This window comes from Chrysochloris asiatica, unplaced genomic scaffold, assembly GCF_000296735.1.
Source record: "Chrysochloris asiatica unplaced genomic scaffold, ChrAsi1.0 scaffold00335, whole genome shotgun sequence".
Classification (NCBI taxonomy): domain Eukaryota; kingdom Metazoa; phylum Chordata; class Mammalia; order Afrosoricida; family Chrysochloridae; genus Chrysochloris; species Chrysochloris asiatica.
The window spans coordinates 1,178,251-1,185,274 of record NW_006408853.1 but is presented as its reverse complement, the minus strand read 5'-3'; positions in this window follow the sequence as shown (position 1 = coordinate 1,185,274).

The window sequence follows — 7,024 nt, the reverse complement described above, 5'->3', positions numbered from 1 at the left end:
CATGGCAGCAACAACAATTGTGAGGTTGGCCCAGGACCAGGCAGTGTTTTGTTCTGTTGTGCATAGAGTTGCTATGAATCTGTACTGACTTGATGGCACCTAACACCAACAACAACAACATGGGTTCTAAGGAGCTCTGGTAGTGTAGTGGTTATGAATTGGGCTATTAACCTCAAGGTCAGCAGTTCAAATTTACCAGAAGTTCCATGAGAGAAATGAGGCTTTCTGTTCCAATAAAGATTTATAGCCTTGGAAACCCTGTACAGGGTTGCTATGAGTCGGAGCCAACTCCACGGCACACAATCACCATGGACAAAATATTGAATGGTGCAGAAAGCATCAAAAGAAGATAGAAGAAATACGTAGAATACATTGACTAAAAGAAATGGTCAATGTTCAACCATTTGAAGAGGTAGCTTATGATCCAGAGTCAATGATCCTGAATCAAGAAATCCAAGGTGCATTGAAGTCACTGGCAAAGAAGAAGGTGCCAGGATTTGATGGAATACAAATTGAGATCTTTCAGCAAACGGATGAAGCACTGGAGGTACTCACTCATCTATGCCAAGAAATTTGGAAGACAAATACCTGGTTAACTGATTGGAAGAGATCTATATTTTTGTCAATTTCAAAGAAAGTTGACCCAATGGTATACATAAATCATCAGTCAGTATCATTAATATTGCATGCAAGTAAAATTTTGCTAGAGATAATTTAAAAATGGCTGCAACCATTTATTGACAAAGAACTTCCAGAAGTTCAAGTTGGATTCAGAAGAAGATGTGGAATGAAGACTATCTTTGTTGATGTCAGATGAGTGTTGGCTGAAAGCAGAGAACATCAGAAAGATCTTTCCCTGTGCTTTATTGTCTATCCAAAGGATTTCAGTTGTGTGGATCAAAACAAGCTGTGAAAACATTGCAGAGAATGAGTACTTAGGAATACTTAATTATGCTCATGAGGAACCTGTGCATATTCCAAGAGGGTGTTGTTTAAACAGAACAAGGGAACACTGAATGGTTTAAAATAAGGAAAGGTGTGCGCCAGGGCAGTATTCTTTCACCATACTTATTCAAAATGTATGTTGAGCAAATAATTCAAGAAGCTGATTACAGGAAACGTGGCATCAGGATTGGAGGAAGATTCATTAACAAACTGTGATATGCAAATGATAAACCTTGTTTGCTGAAAGTGATGAAGACTTAAAATACTTACTGATGAATATCAAAGACTACAGTCTTTGGTATGGGTTGCACCTCAGTGTAAAGAAAACAAAAATCCTCATCACTGGATTAGTATCTATATGAATGGCAAAAAGATTGAAGTTGTCAAAGACTTCATTTTGCTCATATCAACCATCAACACTCATGGAAGCAGCAGTCAAGAAATCAAACAACATAATGCTTTAGATAAATCTGTTGCACAAGACCTTTTGAGGACTAAGATGGGTCTGATGCAAGCCATGGTCATATGCACCTGAAAGTTGGACAGTGAATAAGAAGACTGTAGAAGAATTTATGCATTTGAGTTTTGTTCTTGTAAAGAATATTGAAACTACTATGTACTGCCAAAAGGACGAATCAGTTTGTTGGAATTAGCACAATCAGAATGTCTCTGGAAGCCAGGATGGTCAGACATCAACTCTTATACTTCATGCATATTCAGGAGTGACCCATTGCTGGAAAAGGATATTGTGTTTGGTGAAGTGGAGGGTCAGAGAAAAATAGGAAGTCCCCCAACTAAATGGACTGGCACAGTGCAGCAGCAATGGCCTTAAATGTAGCAACTACTGTCAGGTTGACACAAGATCATGCAGTGTTTCCTTGTGCTGTGAATAGGTTTGCTATGAGTGTCACTGATTCAATGGCACCTGACAACAACAACATGAGTCATGACTGACTTGATGGCACCTAACAATAATGAATGAGTTCTGTGTGACACTGTGGGCTAATGCGTCAGACTGCAAAGTCGTTTGCAAGGTTGATGGTTCAAACCAACCAGCTGGTTCTTGGAGACCCTATACAGGGTTGCTATGGGTCAGAATCGACTCAATAGCACTTAACAATGACAACAACAATAATGAAATGTTATGCAATGCAATACATTTTGGCACAACTGTAATATTGTTTATCTAAGTCTTTGTGTAGCACAGTAAGATAAGCACTAGATTGTTAACTGTAAAGTCAATGTTTTAAAACCATCAACTGCTCCTTGGGAACCCAATATAGGGTCACTATTATTTGGAACACACCTGACAGCAGTTAACAACAATGACAATAAGGAAACAAAGTATCTGAAAAATGCTTTAAAATGTGAACTTCCTTCTTTTGGAAAGGTTATACATTTTTTTTTTTTCAATTGCTAAAATGTCATTCTATTTCATATGTCTTTCTCTCTTACTTATTGTATTTGACAGAAAGTCTTAAATCCCTTAGGCTATTTCATTACTTCTCAGTTTACCACAATTGGGTGTGTTGCTGAACTTTAGTTGCAGTTAGTGGCAACAGTAAAACACACTAACAGAAAGGATTTTGAGAAACCATGAGATTTTTTTCTAAGGAATATTATTGTTATTGTGTGTCATCAAGTTGAGTCTGACTCATAGCCACAATGTATATGCTTTACGTGAGCAACTTGTGGGTTTAACTTCAGACTTTGTGGTTAGCAATCCAATGCTCATCCTATAGTGCCATACAAATACTCACAGAATATCATTAGAAATAGGCTAGTATGAAAATATTTAGAGAAAAAGTCAGAGTTTACAGAAGGTACTTTAACTGGAAAAGATATGCATCAATCTCAATTCCTCTAAGTCATGAAGCTAAGCTAATGAAGGTGTTCTCCACCTAGAGTTCTGCCTTCTATTCTCTTTCTTCTTTGACATTCCTAGGTGGTACAAATGTCTAATATACTTTACTGCTAACAGGTAGATATATATCAGAAGACCTGGCAGTTGATTTCTGAAAAATAAGCCATTGAAATTCTTTGGAGTATACAGTTCTACTCTAACATTATGAAGTTACCAAGAGTCAGCATCAACCTGATGGCAACTGCCGCCTCCCTCTCTCAACCTACTACTTATAAGAAACAATATCTGTGTCATCTCCAGAGAAAGTTTTTCCTTGACTACTGTGTTTTCACTCAGTTGTCAAGGACTGCAGATTCTATCTCTGTATCCATTGCTTCTTTTTAGGTCTCTTCGTTAATGTCTTAGTTCAGGTTCTGATGACTTTTTACCATAGGTTTTTAAGTAGCTTTCATGAATCTAGTCCCAGTCTGTTGCACTTCTTTTAATCTTTCCTTCTTTTTTTTTCTTCTTTCTATTGACATGCTGCTTTCAGAGTTATGTTTTCTAAAGCATAATTCCCACCATATTGCTCCCTTTCTGAGTCCACGTTGATTTGGTAGTGGCCCCCAAATTTGGGATTTCTTGCAACAGAGATAAAACAATAAATTAGGGAGTTTAATATAGTTATCCATTTTCATTTTGCCAATTAAGTGATTAGAACTCTTAATCAAATTATCAATTAAACTTCTCATCTCATAAAACAAATTACATTTGATTCTAAATATACAAAAGACATAATAGTAAAAATGCATTTTGTTTGATGAAAACAAAGAATTAAATCTCTACCTTGTTCTTATTTTTCTCATTTCTTCTAATTCCAGTGAAAACTTAGATGCAGCCCATCACTGTTTCATAGTAGACTTTTGGGAACCACTGATCTACATCTATAGAATGTACAAGGGTGAGTCAAAATTATCTGCACTCTAGTTATATTGAAATGCCTACCCATATCGATGGCTGATGACAACATTGAATGTGCATGTGAAATGATTCTGTTTGAAAGAAAAGTGACAGTGGATTATGTGGCAAATCATTTGCATATCAGCCATGGCTCTGCCTATGAAATAATCCATTACAGGCTTGGGTTTAAAAAAGTTTGTGTGAGATGAGTACTGAAACAACTCATGGAAGAACACAGACAGAAGCATTTGAACATCTGCAAACAAAATTTGGACCAATATGTGAAGGAAGGTAAAAGTTTCTTGAAAAAAAAATCATCACTGGTGATGAGATATGAATTCTTCACTACAAGCCTGAGAGTAAATGCCAGAGTATGAAATGCAAACGCCCTCAATCCTGGACCAAGAAAAAGTTCAAAAAGCAACCATCAGCTGGAAAATTGAAGCTTATAGTTTTCTGGGATTCTCAAGGGGCAGTATTGGAACACTATCAGGAAAAAAGTTTAACAATCAACAGTGTTCCTTACTGTGAGATGTTCACTGAGAGCTGAAGTCTGAATTTTGGATTAAATGCAGAGGACTGTTATTCAAGGACCTTGTTATTTTGCATGAAAATGCATGTCTGCACACCTTTGCCCATGCTGTTGACACTGTGCAAACACTTTGATTTGAGGTTTGAAAGCATCCTCCCTGTAGTTCTGATCTTGTTCCATTGGACTTTCACTTGTTTGGTGTCCTGAGAGCAGCACTTCAAGAACAAAGTTTCACATTTGACGAAGAGTTGAAGAAAGTGATGCATTCGTGGCTTGCAGCTCAGCCTAAAATATTTTTTAATAAGAGAATCTGAAAGCTTGTTGACAGATGGACAAAGTGTATTGAAAAGCAAGGAAATTATGTCAAAAAAGGATGTATTTGTCTTTTCTAAAAGTTGATTGAAATAAATTCTACAGCCAGAGGATTAATAATTTTTCTCATGCTCGTATAGTGAAAGTTCTTAGGATAGCATTTGTGACCCAGTGCATTTGGCCAAAAGATACTGTAGTTTCTGGAGGTAAATATTATTCTCCAGAAAAAAAAAAAAAAATTTTTATGTCATACCCATTCTGTTCTTTATGTCTGATATATAAATCTCTTGATATGCCACCTCCTTCTCAATATTCAGCTCATCCTGTTGAAGACACAGCTCACACACTGCCTATATTCTCATAATAGTATTTATGAAATAATCCACGGCAGACTTGGGTTTCAAAAAGTTCTCCCTCTCATAACTATTCTCTATTTTTGTTCTGTATTCAATAACACCTGAAAAATTTAAACCTGTCATAATCTACTTGCCACGTGTTCTAGTATTATTACTTATGCACAATTCACTTTATAAACAATGTTTTTTCTATCCCTGTAGCTCTGTAGGATTAAGCACTGGGTTGTTAACCACAAGGTAGATGGTTTGAGCTCACCAGCTACTCCATTGAAAAAATATGAGGTTTTCTGTTCCTGCAAAGATTTAGAAGTTTTGGAAACCCTTTATAGGTCCACTGTGATTTGGGGCCAATTTGATGGCTCTAACAAAAAGATGAGGCTTTCTACTCCTGTAAAGATTTACACCCTCGGAAACCCTATACAGGGTCGCTATGGGTCGGAACCGACTCGATGGCACATAACAACAACAACAACAACAACAATGAAAAAACTACAATATGCTTATGAAAGTGACTTGCATGAAGCAAATGTGTAGTAAACATCAGTGGAATCTGGTGAAATTTTGGAGCTTCAATTTCATAGGAAATATAGTTTCAGAAGATATACAAAAAATATCACTGATAGATTCAGTTCCAGAACCAAACCTAACCACACCCACTGCCTCTGAGTCTCAATTCTGGCTCATGGTTGGTTGGTTATGTGCCATGGAGTCGGTTCCGACTCATAGGCACCCTGTACATGGTTTCCGAGGCTGTAAATCTTTAGGGGAGCAGAAAGCCTCATATTTCTCCCACAAAACAGCTGATAGTTTTGAACTGCTGACCCTGTGGTTCGCAGCCCAATTCATAACCACTATGCGACCAGAGCTCCTTTCTGACTCATGGTGACCCTTATATATAGTGCTTCTGATGCTGTAAAGCTGTATGGGAGTAGACAGCCTCATCTTTCTTCAGAGAAGTGGCAGGTGGTTTTGAATTTCGAACCTTAAGGTTAGTAGACCTACACTTAATCAACAACCCCACCAATGCTACTTTCAGTGCTACCAGGAAGGAGATAATATAAGACTGAAGAAGATAGACATCTGATCTCAAAGAGGCAACAGAAATGGGTGAAGAAAGGAATACTGATCCTTACAATCCTGAAATCCTGTAATTACTTTTGGGTGCTTAACACTGAATGATGTGAGCTGATGGTCATTAAGGAAGTCCTAAGAGAGGCCCAGGTGAGGTTTACCCTAAGTGACTTGCAGGCCAACATTCCTATGTTCTATTGCTTGCTGATTAGGAGAAATGCCAAGGTAAGTGTAGAAGGTTAACAGGAAGTCAAGCCACGTGGAATGAGATTAAAACAGAACAAAGCACAAAAACTTGTTCTGGCAATTCATTTGATTCCAACACGTTTATTCCAAAGGGAAAACTGCTTTGTCAGTCTGACAGGAAAAGGATTAGCTGACGAAAGGTGTGTGTGTTTTCTTTCCATAAGCATGCTATTCCATGACGTTTTGTTCTGGTTCACAAGTGTAATGACATAAAAGAAGTGTGTGAATAGCCAAACCTATTCTACCACAAGGAAATAAATTTAGATGTAAGATTATTTCTTCTCTGGCACAAACTATGTCTTTTTTTTCATATTGTTATTGAACTGGAAGCCTGATAGATTAAAAGGTCAGTTTACCTATCATTCTATCAAATGACTTGCATTGTCAATCAATCCTCATGCTGAAATCTATGATATTAGGAAACCATTAAGACATTCATCTCTACAGAGAAACAAAGGACTTATACAAAGAAAACTACAAAACACTACTACAAGAAACCAAAAGAGACTTATAAAAATGGAAGATGTACCATGCTCATGGATAGGAAGACTTAACATTGTGAAAATGTCAATACTGCCCAAAGCAAGCTACACATATAATGCAAGCCCAATCCAGATTCTAACATCATTCTTCAAAGAGATGGAAAAACAATTACAAACTTTATATGGAAATGAAAGAGACCAAGGATAAGCAAAGCACTGCTTAAGAAGAAGAATAAGGTTAGAGACCTCTCACTACCTGACTTCAAAATTTACTACA